At 38.2% G+C, this 15185-nt stretch overlaps 1 protein-coding gene across 3 annotated transcripts in view; it reads right to left on the bottom strand.

Moving 5' to 3' along the window:
- Positions 1-15185, bottom strand: part of LOC127452354 (zinc finger protein 652-like) — a 49696-nt gene that overhangs the window by 32650 nt on the left and 1861 nt on the right. Inside the window, exon 2 of one of the 3 annotated variants that reach the window (XM_051717777.1) lies at positions 6771-6801. The exons of the other annotated variants lie outside the window; for them this stretch is intronic. The gene's annotated coding sequence lies outside the window, so the exon portion shown is untranslated. The remainder of the gene's footprint in view (positions 1-6770; positions 6802-15185) is intronic. 3 annotated transcript variants of the gene reach the window in all.

Genomic DNA, 15185 nt, shown 5'->3' with positions numbered 1-15185 from the left:
GTACTTCAAAACGTTGACAAAATAATTTTTCAGAAGGGAGAAGGATTTAAAGCATGCAGTCTCTCTCTTCCAGCTAAAAAAACCCAGGCAAAACCATAACATCACATAGAGCCATGAAAAACTGTCCAATTAAATACTTTCTAAAACGAAAACACAACCTCCCCCTACATCTGATCAGCGCAAGTGACTTAAGTTTTCACCTGCACTGATGATGCCATCGCAAGGCACTTCAAAGGGAGCACAATTCATGCTGTAGGGTCATTCCAAACAGAAATTCCAATAAGATTCACTTAAATAGTGAGTTCTGAATGACCACTATCACCTTTCAGACCTTTGAAGCTCTCACAGTGGATGGTAATTGTCTTTGAAGGGAATAAGGTATAGGGATGATCACTTCTGAATAGAATGCGCCAACGTGGGAGCTGGATGCGTGAAAAGTTGCTAGTTTATTCTAATGTTTAATGCAGGCGTTTTTCTGAGGTTCTTGGGATGTACAGCACAGGCGTTTTATGGAGGTTGTTGGGATGTACAGTTACAGTAAGTGTTCTTTGTTCTTTATATTTAGTATATTGTGGTTCAAAACATTTTTTACACAAGGGCTCCAGCCTTGTCATAAGCAAAGACCGTGATGCACTATGTTTGTTTGTGGGCTGGTTATGTAGTAACTTGGTCAGCTAGATCCAAGTTTGGTTCTCAAGTCAGTAGAAAAACAATCGGACTCCGTATTGAGAGTCCCTTCTCAGTTTTTCCAGCTGAACACCGGCTCTGGCATGAGAAGCAGCAGGGGTGTGCGTGCCTGTCTGTGTGTGTGTGTGTGTGTGTGTGTGTGTGTGTGTGTGTGTGTGTGTGTGCGCGGCTTTTTCTGGGCCTGCGATATAAACTTAAGCCTGTTGGCTATTTTTATTTTTTAAAAAGGCACAAGCCTTTCTACAAGTCCCACACCAACTTCTTGTTTCAGTAGAAAATACGTCAACAAACCAAAGAAAACTGCGCTGGTCAAGGCACTTCATGGGGACTGTGCATGCATCAAGTGCAAAAAAGCATAATCAAGCTTCTCTCATTCTCGTGCCTAGAAGACTGCAGATGGCAAAATTTATAGTGAAAAGGAAGTTACATTTTGGTCTGTTTCTCACCCAAAACTTGCTCCAGAGGACATGGATCAAGGGCGTTTTCAGATCTGTACCTTATTTGATTTGTTCCAAAACAGGGGCTAAAATTGTTACAATGTTGCATTTTCCTCTTTGTTCGGTTCGCTTTTCAAAATGGATCAAAACTCTGACAATAAAAGTCACATGTAAGCAAACATTCCCCTTATTAGTCAGAATGTTTGTGCTCTGTTCCGGGATTTAGCACATCCATTGATATACCGGTTAAAATGCTATATCTGTAAACATTTTGTCAACCATAATACATTTTGAAGTGTTATGTCACGCTTATGCAAAACATCACCGCATGGTACAGAATGAGCGTTCCAGTCAGAAGTTACATGGCAAACACACTTTATCTGGCAAACAAATGACATACAATGTAAAATTTTCCTCATGGCTATTTTTATCCGTCATTAGTTGCTTTTGCATTATTTCTGCACTGAAAAGTGCCTGTTCTCACATCACAGAGCTGGCTCTCGCACACACGCTCACAGAAACAGCAGAGAGAAGCCACAGAAATGTTATTTATTTACCTGTCAAAAAGTTACTGATGCCATCCTACCTATGTTCTGCCACTATCCGAGAGAAGCGATCGTACTAAAATTACCTCAGGAATTATAAAACAGCTCCTATTTTAAACACGCAACTATATCTAATATAGTCGCCAAAAGGCTATATACGCATTTTGATAATGAATTACAGTGAAGTGCTGACCTACAGATATTTTCTCCAAAGATCCATCAGGTATGTTCATGGTATTTATAGGGTTAATGTTTGGTTCGTTGGGTCGGATTGCATTCTCACAACAAGCGAACCATTCTAGGGTTAATTTGCAATCTGTCCGAGACCACCTCATCTAGGTTGTCTTGGACCAATTGTTGTGGTGCGGATCAGAGTGCGATTGCCGGGTTCATACATGCCTAAACTAACCGAAATAAGGGAGAAAACGCGCCAGGTTCCTAAACCACTCGAATAGTAGGGATTACCTACAGTTGTGGCCAGATATATTGGCACCCTTGGTAAATATGAGCAAAGAAGTCTGTGAAAAAAAAATCTGCATTGTTTATCCTTTTGATCTTTCATAAAAAAAATTTTTTTTTATAAAAAAATAAAAATCACAAAAATCTAAAATTTTACTGAAGTAAAATAATTGAAACGGGGGAAATCTCATTAAAAATAAATGTCAATAAAAATATTTTTCTCCAAAATGCATTGGCACTGGCACTCTTTTATTCAATACTTTTTGCAACCTCCCTTTGCCAAGTTAACAGCTCCGAGTCTTCTCTTATAATGCCTAATGAGGTTGGAGAACACTTCTCAAGGGATCTGAGACCATTCCTCCATACAGAATCTCTACAGATCCTTCAAATTCAGAGGTCCATGTTGGTGGACTCTCCTCTTCAGTTTACCCACAAATTTTCTATGGGGTTCAGGTCAGGGGACTGGGATGGCCATGGCAGAACCTTGATTTTGTGGTCAGTGAACCATTTTTATGCTGATTTTGATGTTTGTTTTGGAACACTGTCCTGCTGGTTGAATCCAACCAGGGCCCATTGTAAGCTTTCTGGCAGAGGCAGCCAGGTTTTGATTTTTTATCTGTTGGTATTTGATAGTCCATTATGCCATGTATCTGAACAAGAGTTCTAGGACCTCTGGCAGAAAAACAGCCTCACAACATTAAAGATCAAGCACCACATTTAACCGTGGGCATTGGGTACTTCATCTCTGTGTGCGCCAAACCCATTTCTGGTGTTTGCTGCCAAAAAGCTCTTTTTTTGTTTCATCTGACAATAGAACCCAGTCGCATTTAAAGTTCCAGTAGTGTCTGGCAAACTGAAGATGCTTGAGTTTGTTGTTGGATGAGAGCAGAGGCTTTTTTTCTTGAAACTCTTCCAAACAACTTGTGGTGATGTAGGTGATGTCAGATATTTTTTGAGACTTTCTGACCCCAAGACCCCGCAATTCTCCAGCTGTGATCCTTGGAGATTCTTTGGCCACTTGAACCATCCTCCTCACTGTGTGCGAAGACAATATAGACACACATCCTTTTCCAGGCCGATTCTTAAGATCTCCAGTTGATTGGGACTTGTTAATTATTGCCCTGATGGTGGAAATGGACATTTTCAATGCTTTGGCTATTTTCTTATAGCCACTTCCCATTTTTTGAAGCTCAACTATGAGTGTATTTTTTTAGCAAAACAACTGAGCGCTTGTGACAGTGGAATTTGAAGTTGTAGAGATTAGCCACACATGTTTATCAGTAAATTTGAAGTCACAGAGAAAAATGTTTTAAGAGTTGCAAACTTGTAGATTTTTTTTTCTCTCCCACAAACACAACAGTTACACCTTCTCAAATTCTTTATTGCAAGTGCACAAATCCTATTCTACGAATCACAAATTAAGAAACTCATACGCTCCCATTTTTGCTACAGTTGCTGCAGTGAATATGGTGCAAAACACATTCACACCCACATCAAAAAATTTGAAGTCATGGACATATTTTGCTCATCTGCAAATCAGTATGTGAATTCATCCAATGAGAGTTGCACATTTGTAGAATATTTTCTCAAATAATTTTTTCTTGGATATTTTTCTAACACAAACACAAGTACATAACTATAACTGCTTGAATCTGCTGCTACGAGTCTCAAACACTGTTTTTCGCTTGCAAATGACAAGTTTTGCATGCTCTCCCTTTTGCACCACATATCTATGTAAAATATGGAGCAAAAGTGATTTGTGCATCTGTAGAGGCAGCGGCGGGCACTGTTCAGAGATCAGAGAATTTTGGCCAATCAGAAGAGCTAGTTTGGGCGCCTATCCGTTGGCGGAACTTGGCGACCGAACAAGTAAGAAAAAAAAAACTTCCATGAGCATCTTCCTGAGCTGGCAGAGGCAAATACCAATAAAGGTATGTTTTTTCTTTCTTTTTCTGAAATCACTCACCGTTATACAATTGTTTATAGTTTAAATATGTGCGCTGGTCAGCTACGTTGATAATCAGTGTTTCTTAGTTAGATTAGCCTTTCTTGTTTCACGAAAGGTAAGCTAACGCTAGACTACCTGCACTGTTTATTGAGTCGTCTCATATTAAATGATACCCTCATATTAAATGATTTATACCTTATATTCTCTTCTGCTTTACCTTCTAGAAAAATGACAGAACAGGGTGGGTCTTCGCAGGTGAGTGTCATAAGTATGCACCTAATGTAAGATTACCCTTATGAGAATTTACCATAGTCAGAAAACCATGGGTACCATGTTTTTTTCTTCTTTTTGTTTGTTTTTGGTGGATAGTAATTAAAGGGATAGAGTTTGCACTACAGTAGGCAATTTGCCCAGTAATTATTACTCCCATAGGGAAGCAGTCCCGAAATTGGAAGCTGCAGTGAGTCACAGAGCGGGTTAATTAACATTTTAAACATATGTAAATGTGGACCACACATGGACTACAATAAATCAGTTTTGCATAAAACAAACCTGAAATTAAAATACCAGAATTCTATTTGTTATAGTCATGGCACAGAGAAACAATGATAAATATGACCTAACATTATTGCTCACTCACTAAACTCTAGCTTAGTTTTGTGAGGAAGCACCTGTTTTCAAGTGATTAAGCCTCTGTTGCAGGTCAGCAGACGTGATTTAGTGGGACACTGCAGGGCACATGGGATTGAAATAACTTACTATTCTTAGACTATGTAAATATTGATTTTATATTATATGGAACATCTATTTGCAGTGACGTTGGATGAAAAACATGCTTTAAATCGCCTATAGGCTTTATAAAATGTTAATTAACCCGCTCTGTGACTCACTGCAGCTTCCAATTTCAGGACTGCTTCCCTATGGGAGTAATAATTACTGGGCAAATTGCCTACTGTAGTGCAAACTCTGACATCCCTTTACTTTACTATGGTATTCCTATAAAAAATACTATCCACCAAAAAAACAAACAAAACAAAAACAAACAAAAAGGAAGAAACAAAAAGGTACCCATGGTTTTCAGACCATGGTAAATTCTCATAAGGGTAATCTTACATTGTGCATACTTATCAGGGCTCAATGCTAAGGATTTTTTCTACTGGCCTGGTCGGGCCAGCACTTCAGATTTTTACTGGCCCCAACACAAAAATGATAAATAGCTGTTTTTACCATCATGGCTTTAAAAATGTGTCCAAAGATAAATATTTTTTTTTACATATATTATGTTTTTAAGGCAATGTCCTAAAAAATTGAATCACATTTATAATTTGCAAGATATGATTTATGCCCATTTAAGCACTTACAGATATAAATTCATAAATACATCATATTAACCTCAGCCATACTGCCATTTACACAAGTTTTTCTGTGGAGGAGATGATGTGTTTTCGGTCACCCGTTTAGTCATGCTGTCATGCAACTTTTGGCCATGTGTAGTGTATTCACACACAGGATCAAAGATTTAATCACTGAGTTAAAGATGTGATTATTGTCTGAATGTAATAAACATATGAATCCCTGAGAAGAGACTTGCTACCAAATCGGTTGTGCCGTGTAATATACATTAGGGAGATTAGGCCTAATCTGTGAATTAAGAATGTGTATATAACATGAAATCAGACAACCTAAAGACCAACACAGACTGATGCACAAAGACAAAAATACCTGTATGGTCCAGAAATGTAACTGGTGTTTCATGAGGATGATATGAAGTAAACTGTTCTGAATATTCATCATCACCCTGCAGCTGAACAGCTCTGATAATAATAGCCTAATAGCCATAGTGATTTTGCTTCTTTGCATATCAAACGTTATTATTATGTTGAATTAGTGTTTAAGTTTTGAAACAAACCTAATTAAATCTTTACTTACATTTTGGATATTGAGCAGCTTGTGATTTCCAGACACGTGTATAACTGGGGTTTAACAAAGTTTATGACTTCTCATTCTGTGCTTCATCTCTAAAGGCGAATTAATGAGAGGAAATGTGTGTTTTTTTACAGTGGGAATAAAACTAGCGCTCTGTCCCTTTACGAGAGCACATGCATGTTAAACAGTCTACGCTGCATGGAGATGATGATGAGACATATGCACAGAGAGACATGGATTTTCAGTCCTATAGAAAGAAACTGTTGATTTCTTGTGTTGCAATGTGTGGATTACTGCTTTTCACCAACATGTAAAAATGAAAAATGTGGGGATTTCACGCACTGTGAACACGGAATGTGCGGAGATACTTAAAATGTTGCGCAAGACGTGCAATCTCGCTATGAAATTCATTAAGTGGGGGTTTTTCCCTTCTATTTTCTACACATTGGTTATAGCTGCTGCTAAGACACTTGGAAAAGAGCGAGGACAGTACTAGGAGAGTGCACTTGGTGTCTGCACACGACTGTGCCTTGGCGCGTCCAGTACTTTGCGTGCTAAATAGAATCACGCTCGCTCGTCGGTTAGTTCGCTCAGTGTAATTTTTGTGCTCTCTCGCTTGTTGTTTTCTTGCACTAATGTTATAAATGCAGCACTGGCCCGATCGGGCAATTGACAGTTCTAGCAACTGGCCCAAATCTCTCTCTCACTGGCCCCGGGCCAATGGGAAGTCCTTATTGTCGAGCCTTGCTTATATGATATGATACTCACCTGCGAAGACCCACCCTGTTCTGTCATTTTTCTAGAAGGTAAAGCAGAAGAGAATATAAGGAATATATCGTTTAATATGAGGGTATCATTTAATATGAGACATCTGAATAAACAGTGCAGGTAGTCTAGCGTTAGCTTACCTTTCGTGAAACAAGAAAGGCTAACCTAACTAAGAAACACTGATTACCAACGTAGCTGACCAGCGCGCATATTTAAACTATAAACAATTGTATAACGGCGAGTGATTTCAGAAAAAGAAAAAAAAAAAAAAAACATACCTTTATTGGTATTTGCCTCTGCCAGCTCAGGAAGATGCTCATGGAAGTTTTTTTTTTCCTACTCGTTCGGTCGCCAATTTCCGCCAACGGATAGGCGCCAAAACTAGCTCTTCTGATTGGCCAAAATTCTCTGATCTCTGAACAGTGCACGCCGCTGCCTCTACAGATGCACAAATCACTTTTGCTCCATATTTTACATAGATATGTGGTGCAAAAGGGAGAGCGCGTGAAACTTGTCAGAAGCACAAAAAAAAAAACAGTGTTTGAGACTCGTAGCAGCAGATTCAAGCAGTTGTAGTTATGTACTTGTGTTTGTGCTAGAAAAATATCCAAGAAAAACATTTTTGGTGAGAAAATATTCTACAAGTGTGCAACTCTCATTGGATGAATTCACATACTGATATACGGATGAGCAAAATATGTCCGTGACTTCAGATTTTTTGATGCGGGTGTGTGAATGTGTTTTACACCATATTCACTGCAGCAACTGTAGCAAAAATGGGAGCACATGAGTTTCTTAATCTGTGAGAGAGAAAAAAAAAATCTACAAATTTGCAACTCTTAAAAAAATTTCTCTGTGACTTCAAATTGACTGATACACATGTGTGGCTAATCTCTACAACTACAAATTCCACTGTCACAGGCGCTCAGTTGTTTTGCTCCAAAAATACCCTCATACTCAACCTTTTGCCGCACATCAGAACTACAACCCCAATTCGAAAAAGTTGGGACAGTATGAAAAATGATAATAAAAACAAAAAGGGATGATTTGTAAATGATATTCACCCTTTGCTATACTGAAAGCACTACAACTACACATTATATGATGTTTTTCCTTGTGAATTTCCTTGTTTTTTGAAAATGTACAGTAATTTCAAATCGGATGATTGCAACATGCTCCAAAAACGTTGAGACAGGGGCAATTTAAGACTAATAAAAATTTGACAAGTTAAAATAACAAGGTGATGCGAAACCAGAGATGTTAAACAGGTGAGGCAATCGTGTCATAGTATATAAGGAGCCTCCTGATCTCTGATCCTCAGATGTCACCGACTTAAAAAACATAATTCATCTGTAATGGATATCATGAACATGGGCTTGGGATAACTTTAGTAAACCTATGTTGGTCTATACCACTCGCCACTGCATCAACAGATGCAAGTTAAGACTTTACTGTGCAAAGCAAAATCAACACTGTCTAGAAGCTCTGCCAACTTCTATGGGCTCGGTCTCATCTTAGATGGAAAGTAGATGGAAAGTAGAACAGTGGAACTGTGTTTTTTTTGGTTTGAAGTGTCCACATTTCAAAAAGCTTTTGAAAAACAAAGCTGTTGTGTTATCCAGGCCAAAGAGGAAAAGGGCCATCCAAGCTGTTATCAGCATCAGGTCCAAAAGCCAGTGTCTGTATGGGTCAGGGGTGTGTCAGTGCCCATGGCATGGGTAACTTGCACATCTGTGAGAACACCATGAATGCAGACAGATATGTACAAATTTTGGAGCAACATATACTGCCATCCAGCACCGTCTTTTCCAGGAGGACAACTTCAAACCACATACTGCCCGGATTACAAGTGCATGACTGTGAAGCAGAGTGTGTGGGTGCTAGACTGGCCTGCCTACAGTCCTGACCATCTCCAATTGAGAATGTGTGGCGCATTATGAAGCACACCATACGGCAACGAAGATCCCGTACAATTGTGCAGCTAAAGACCTACATAATGGATGAATGGGGGAAAATTCCACTTTCTAAACATAACAAACTTGTGTCTTCAGTGCCCAAATGCTTAATAAGTGTTATTAGAAGAAATGATGTTTCACAGTGGTAAACACTCGACTGTCCCAACTTTTTGGAGCATGTTGCAATCATCTGATTTGAAATTACTGTACATTTTCAAAAAACAATGAAATTCACAAGGAAAAACATCATAATGGTTTAGTTGTGGTGTTTTCAATATAGCAAAGGGTGAATATAATTTACAAATCATCCCTTTTTGTTTTTATTATCATTTTTCATACTGTCCCAAGTTTTTTGGAATTGGGGTTGTATATTCTTTAGTCTAACCCACTGTGATTGATGATTAAGGGAATTTGGCCTGTGTGTTCTCGTATTTATACCCCTGTGAAAAAGTCATGGCTGAACAATTTCATGTTCCTAGTCACTCAGGTGCACTAAAAAAATTTAAAATATGAATGGGAATATACTTCAGATAGATTTCGCTTGTAAGAATTTCTAGGGGTGCCAATAATTGTGGCCAATGTGTTTGAGAAAAATATTTCTTTAATAAGATATTTTCAATTGTTTTACTTCAGTTAAAGATTAGCTTTTGTGAATTTTTTGAATGAAAGATCAAAAGGATAAACAATGCAGATTTTTTTTTTTCTCACAGCCTTCTTTGCTCATTTTACCAAGGGTGCCAATATTTTTGGCCACAACTGTATATGCTGCCTTTATTTCCTAGAAATTTTGGACCCCACTGACTTGCATTATATGGATATAAGTACATCACATCTCCTTCAAAATATCTTTGTGTTCCGCAAAAGAAAGTCATACCAGTTTGAGACGGCAAATGAGAATTTTTGTGAGATCTATTCCCTTAAGCAATCAAACTTACAATTTTCACCTGGCAGATGAAAAAAAAAAAAATGAAAAAAAAAAAAGAAAAAAGGGCAAATACTATATACTTCGATACTACACCATGGAAAAGCGACCTGATCATGAAGACCAAAATATTAAAAAAACTTTTAGAGGTGGGCTCTTTTAAGTTGATCCAGAAAGCAATCACCTAGCAACCACCCAAAATATCCAGGCAACCACTCAGAACACATTAGTAACCACATTGCAACACCTTAGCATTGTGGCAGTGAATTTCACACGCACCGCTGACATTTCCTTCATAAAATGTAAAAACCTAGTTGAAAACTAACCTTGCAACAGTTTATGATCACTTACTCTGCGACAGTAGAGAAATTCTGCTCTTGTCTTGTTTTCTTCTGCACCCTCTCACCATCATATTTAACTTCTATGTCTCTTTTAGGTATTGTGTTCTTCATTTCTTTCTGTCTCCATTTCTAATCTGCTAGCCTTGTGATGAAATCCAAAAACTCCAGACCACAACTCATTAATTATTCAATCAAGAGCAGTCAACCATGACAGAGTATTGAGAATCTAAAATCTTACTTTCACTATTAAAGTGAGCAGTATCTTTAAGGGCTGCTAGTTTCTTGAGCACTGTTATGCTGCATCAAAGGGATAGTTCATCCAAAAATGAAAATTCCCTCACCCTCTACTCACCCTCATACCATCTAAGATGTGTATGACTTACTTTCTTCTAAAGAACACAAAGATTTTTATAAGAATATCTCAGCTTTGTAGGTCCATACAATGCAAGTAAATGGTGATCAGGCTTTTGAAATTCCAAAAAGCAGATAAAGTCAGCATAAACAATCCATCAGATCCCAATGGTTTAATCAATGTCTTCTGAAGTGATTCAGTTGGTTTTGGGTGAGAACAGACCAAATGTAAATCCTTTTTCACTGTACATCTTGACAACAATTTCCTTGGCGATTATGATTTCAATCTCTATTACACTTTCTGCAGTGCCATCTAGCCTCCTGAGACCCCCGCATGACGGCTGTGTGCATTTTCCATTTCCCTTTTTGATTTGTAACTAGTAGCACCTAATAAACAAGCACAAAAAAAAAAAAAAAAAAAAAAAAACACATTCTAGCAAATAGTTTTCCTAAAAATGTATGTCCACATACAGCTGAAGTCAGAAGTTTATATACACATTAGCCAAATACATTTAAACTCAGTTTTTAACAATTCCTGATTTTTATTTGTAGAAAACATTCCCTGACTTAGGATCACTACATTATTTTAAGAATATGAAATGTCAGAATAATAGGAGAGAGAATTATTTATTTCAGCTTTTATTTCACATTCCCAGTGGGTCAGAAGTTTACATACACTTTGTTAGTATTTGGTAGCATTGCATTTACAGTGTTTAAAGAGCACCTATTATGGTTTTTAAATGTGCCTAATTTTGTTTTAAAGGTCTCATACAATAGATTTGCATACATCCAAGGTCAAAAAACACTTTAATTTGCTTATAATTTAAATTGCAGCATTACCTTTTTTTCCCCCAGTGTCAAAAACGACTCGTTCAATGATCCGTTCTAAAGGATTCATTTTAAACTCCTCCTTTCAGAGAGCCTACTCTGCTCTGATTGGTCAGATGTCCCAGTCTGTTGTGATTGGTCTACCGCTTAGTGTAGTGTTTGAGGGCGGGTTCGAGAGCTGTTTGCGAGCAGCCACTGAAGACCAGAGGTGGTTTTCTGTTACCAAATTACATAGGTTAGTACAGGAAGTAAGTCTGGAATTACTAACGACTTGTTTCAGGTGTTCAGAATCGGTTCTTTCTTTTGGGAGTCAATAACTCCATTTGCCGTGCACTTATTTTCGAAACTTTGCAGACATTTTTTACATTCACAAACTGCTATATAACACACTACATGAAAGGTAATATTTGAAAAACCATAATAGGTGCTCTTTAACTTGGGTCAAACATTTTGGGTAGTCTTCCACAAGCTTTTCACAATAAGTTTTTGAATTTTGGCCCATTCCTCCAGACAGAACTGGTGTAACTGAGTCAGGTTTGTTGGCCTCCATGCTCGCACACGATTTTCAGTTCTGCCCATACATTTTCTATCAGATTGAGGTAAGGGCTTAGTGATGGCCACTCCAATACCTTTGTTGTCCCCAAGCCATTTTGCCACAACTTTGGAGGTATGCTTGGGGTCATTGTCCATTTGGAAGAACCATTTGCGACCAAGCTTTAACTTCCTGGCTGTTGTCTTGAGATGTTGCTTCAATATATCCACATAATTGTCCTTCCTCATGATATCATTTATTTTGTGAAGTGCACCAGTCCCTCCTGCAGCAAAGTACCCCCATGCTACATGTTTGGGATGGTGTTCTTCGGCTTGCAAGCCTCACCCATTTTCATCCAAACATAACGATGGTCATTATGGCCAAACAGTTCAATTTTTGTTTCATCAGACCAATAGACATTTCTCCAAAAAGTAATATCTTTGTCCCCATGTGCACTTGCAAACTGTAGTCTGGCTTTTTTTATGGCAGTTTTGAGCAGTAGCTTCTTCCTTGCTGAGCAGCCTTTCAGGTTATGTCAATACAGGACTTGTTTTACTGTGGATATAGATATTTGTCTACCTGTTTCTTCCAGCATCTTCACAAGGTCCTTTGCTGTTGTTCTGCGATTGATTTGCACTTTTCGCACCAAACTACGTTCATCTCAAGGAGACAGAATGCATCTCCTTCCTGAGGGGTATGATGGCTGTGTGGTCCCATGGTGTTTATACTTGCGTACTATTGTTTGTACAGATGAACGTGGTACCTTCAGGCATTTGGAAATTGCTCCCAAGCATGAACCAGACTTGTGGAGGTCCACAGTTTTTTTCCTGAGGTCTTGGCTGATTTCTTTTGATTTTCCCATGATGTCAAGCAAAGAGGCACTGAGTTTGAAGGTAGGCCTTAAAATACATCCACAGGTACACCTCCAATTAGCCTATCAGAAGCTAATTGCCTAAAGGCTTGACATAATTTTCATAATTTTCTGTCTTCACTGGTCTCAGAACAGTTTGAAATGCACCTTACTTTCATCCTAACTCCATATAAAGCCTCTGAAAGTAACATTTTTCAGCTTTTGAATGAACCCATTTATTCTCAATGTAAAAATGCACAGTAAATATATAGGAATGCATTAATTTTAGTGAATATAAATGTTTTGCACAGTGATAAAATATAACAAATTTTGATTTAAAATAAACGAAATGACCCCCAGATGTGTTAGAAATCAAAGTTATTCAAAATAACTGACATGTTTTTTCTACTTTTGAGGAAATGCGGTACGAGTTTCCACATATGTAGACTTTTATCAGAAGTTTATCAGGGCGATGATGCGCAAAAAACAAACTGATTTTTTAATGCAACATATCGAACGAAACTAGAGACTCTCCTCTTTACAACCAAACAGGTTTCAATGAAAAACTTACCAGAGCCAACTTTTGTTGGCGCTGCATCCGTAGGAGAGCTTTAAGAAAATCGACGGCATGCTGTTGTGTCACGTGACTCGGTGAGGCAAAAGTTTACCCTATAAATGACAGTCTAGAGTCTTGTGAACAGTATTCAGTTGGTTTTTATTCATTTAAATTATGTGTTGCGTATAGCTAAGTTAATATACAATGTCCACGCATGTGGACGCAGGGTCGCACGGTGTACTCGAGCTTGAAATCATGATTGTGCCTAGAGACTGTAATGGCAAGATGTACAGTGAAAAAGGAGTTTTATTTTGGCCTGTTCTCACACAAAACCAACTGGATTGCTTCAGAAGACAAGGATTAAACCACTGGAGTCATGTGGATTATGTTTACGCTGACTTTATTTATTATTGACCTAATTTATTCTTCACCACACAATTAGGCTGCTTTAGTTAGGTCTGCCAGAACCTGAAACACTGATCATGATCTAGAACTCCGCAAAAAATTGAATGGCATCTACGCTAATATTATTCTACTTGTTTCCATGTCTCAACCTCAGGACCCCTATCCCGAGGTCACCAGAACCGGCCGGATCCAGCTCCATTCCTACTTGGTATCGAACTCCACTGCTACGTGTCTCTGAGTGATGACAACAAAATGCAGCCGGTGCCAGCCAGACATCACTTCAGTCTATTACAATGGACCTCAGAGGATGAACTGATGCCAACTCCAACCATAAAGACATGGGATACATCACATGCCATTGCCTGAACCTCGAACTTACCGGCCAGTTGAACTGCGAAGCACCTCACTGATCTCTGCCTGCATCACCTTGGTCTAATGATGGACTACACTCTTAAAATGAAATACATAGAATATCAATTAATTGCCACCAAAAGTCTTCATCAGTCAACTAACAAAGGAATATGCATCTATGTGAAGTTCTGCAGTTAATCCAGGATGAACTTCAAAGACATTAGTCATTAATCTTACAGTTCTTACAAAATCTTTAAACACTGGCCCTTAACACTTACTTAGTTTACTCATTTTAAACCATGACTTGCACTGCACATAAATAAGTAATATTGGCATTATATTCATGATGTTAGCCAGAGAACTGGCCCCCACAGTGAGCCTGTTTTTTCCCCAAGGTTATTTTTCTCCATTAACCAACATCTGACAGAGTTTTGTGTTCATTGCCACAGTCGCCTTCAGCTTGCTCACTGGTTTCTAAATACAATTATTAATTACTTATTTTTATATACACTTCATAATCATATTTCATCAAACTACACAATAATGACTCTAAGAATTTATAGATATCACGGTTTCATTTTCTGTTAATGCATGATTTTCTGTAAAGCTGCTTTGAAACGATGTGTGTTGTGAAATGTGCTATGAAAAAAGACTATCTCCTTTTTGGAGCTTCAAAGGCCTGATCACCATTCAACTGCATTGTATGGACCTACAGAGCTGAGATATTCTTCTAAAAATCTTTGTGTTCAGCTGAAGAAAGTAAGTCATACACATCTGGGATGGCATGAGGGTAAGTAAATGATAAGAGTATTTTCATTTTTGGGTGAACTATCCCTTTAACCACTCTATTCCCTTAAACTAACCCATCAACCCAAAGATCAAGTCATTGTACAGATGATGACTTGAATGGCATCAGGGGAACGTGGAAAGGTTGAGAGGTTGGGCGGCCAATGGGTGACACCTTAAAAAATTTAGATTTTTTTCACAGCAGGAGATCATCAGTGCTGTAACTGGATGCACCAAAAACTTAGAAGTGGAACACAATCATCCTGTATCATATTTAGGCAAATATTGGATTGGGTGTCCAGAACATTTCAGTCTTAGAATTTATCAACTGCGAGTCTCCGTAAAGTGTTTTTGAGCTCCTATAAGGCTCAATGTGTGTAAAGACACAAAGCCTAATGTAAAAACAAAATTCCTTAAGTCAGAGAGGGGATCTAAGACAAGTTTGAGTGTAATATCCTCAAAAACCCAATGATTTGGCTGTGGGGCCATGATTGAAATTGATCCTTTTTCTGACTGATCAGTTTCTCAGAATGATTGC

The sequence above is a fragment of the Myxocyprinus asiaticus genome, chromosome 14, assembly GCF_019703515.2.
Source record: "Myxocyprinus asiaticus isolate MX2 ecotype Aquarium Trade chromosome 14, UBuf_Myxa_2, whole genome shotgun sequence".
NCBI lineage: Eukaryota > Metazoa > Chordata > Actinopteri > Cypriniformes > Catostomidae > Myxocyprinus > Myxocyprinus asiaticus.
This window is presented reverse-complemented; position numbering and strand designations above follow the sequence as displayed.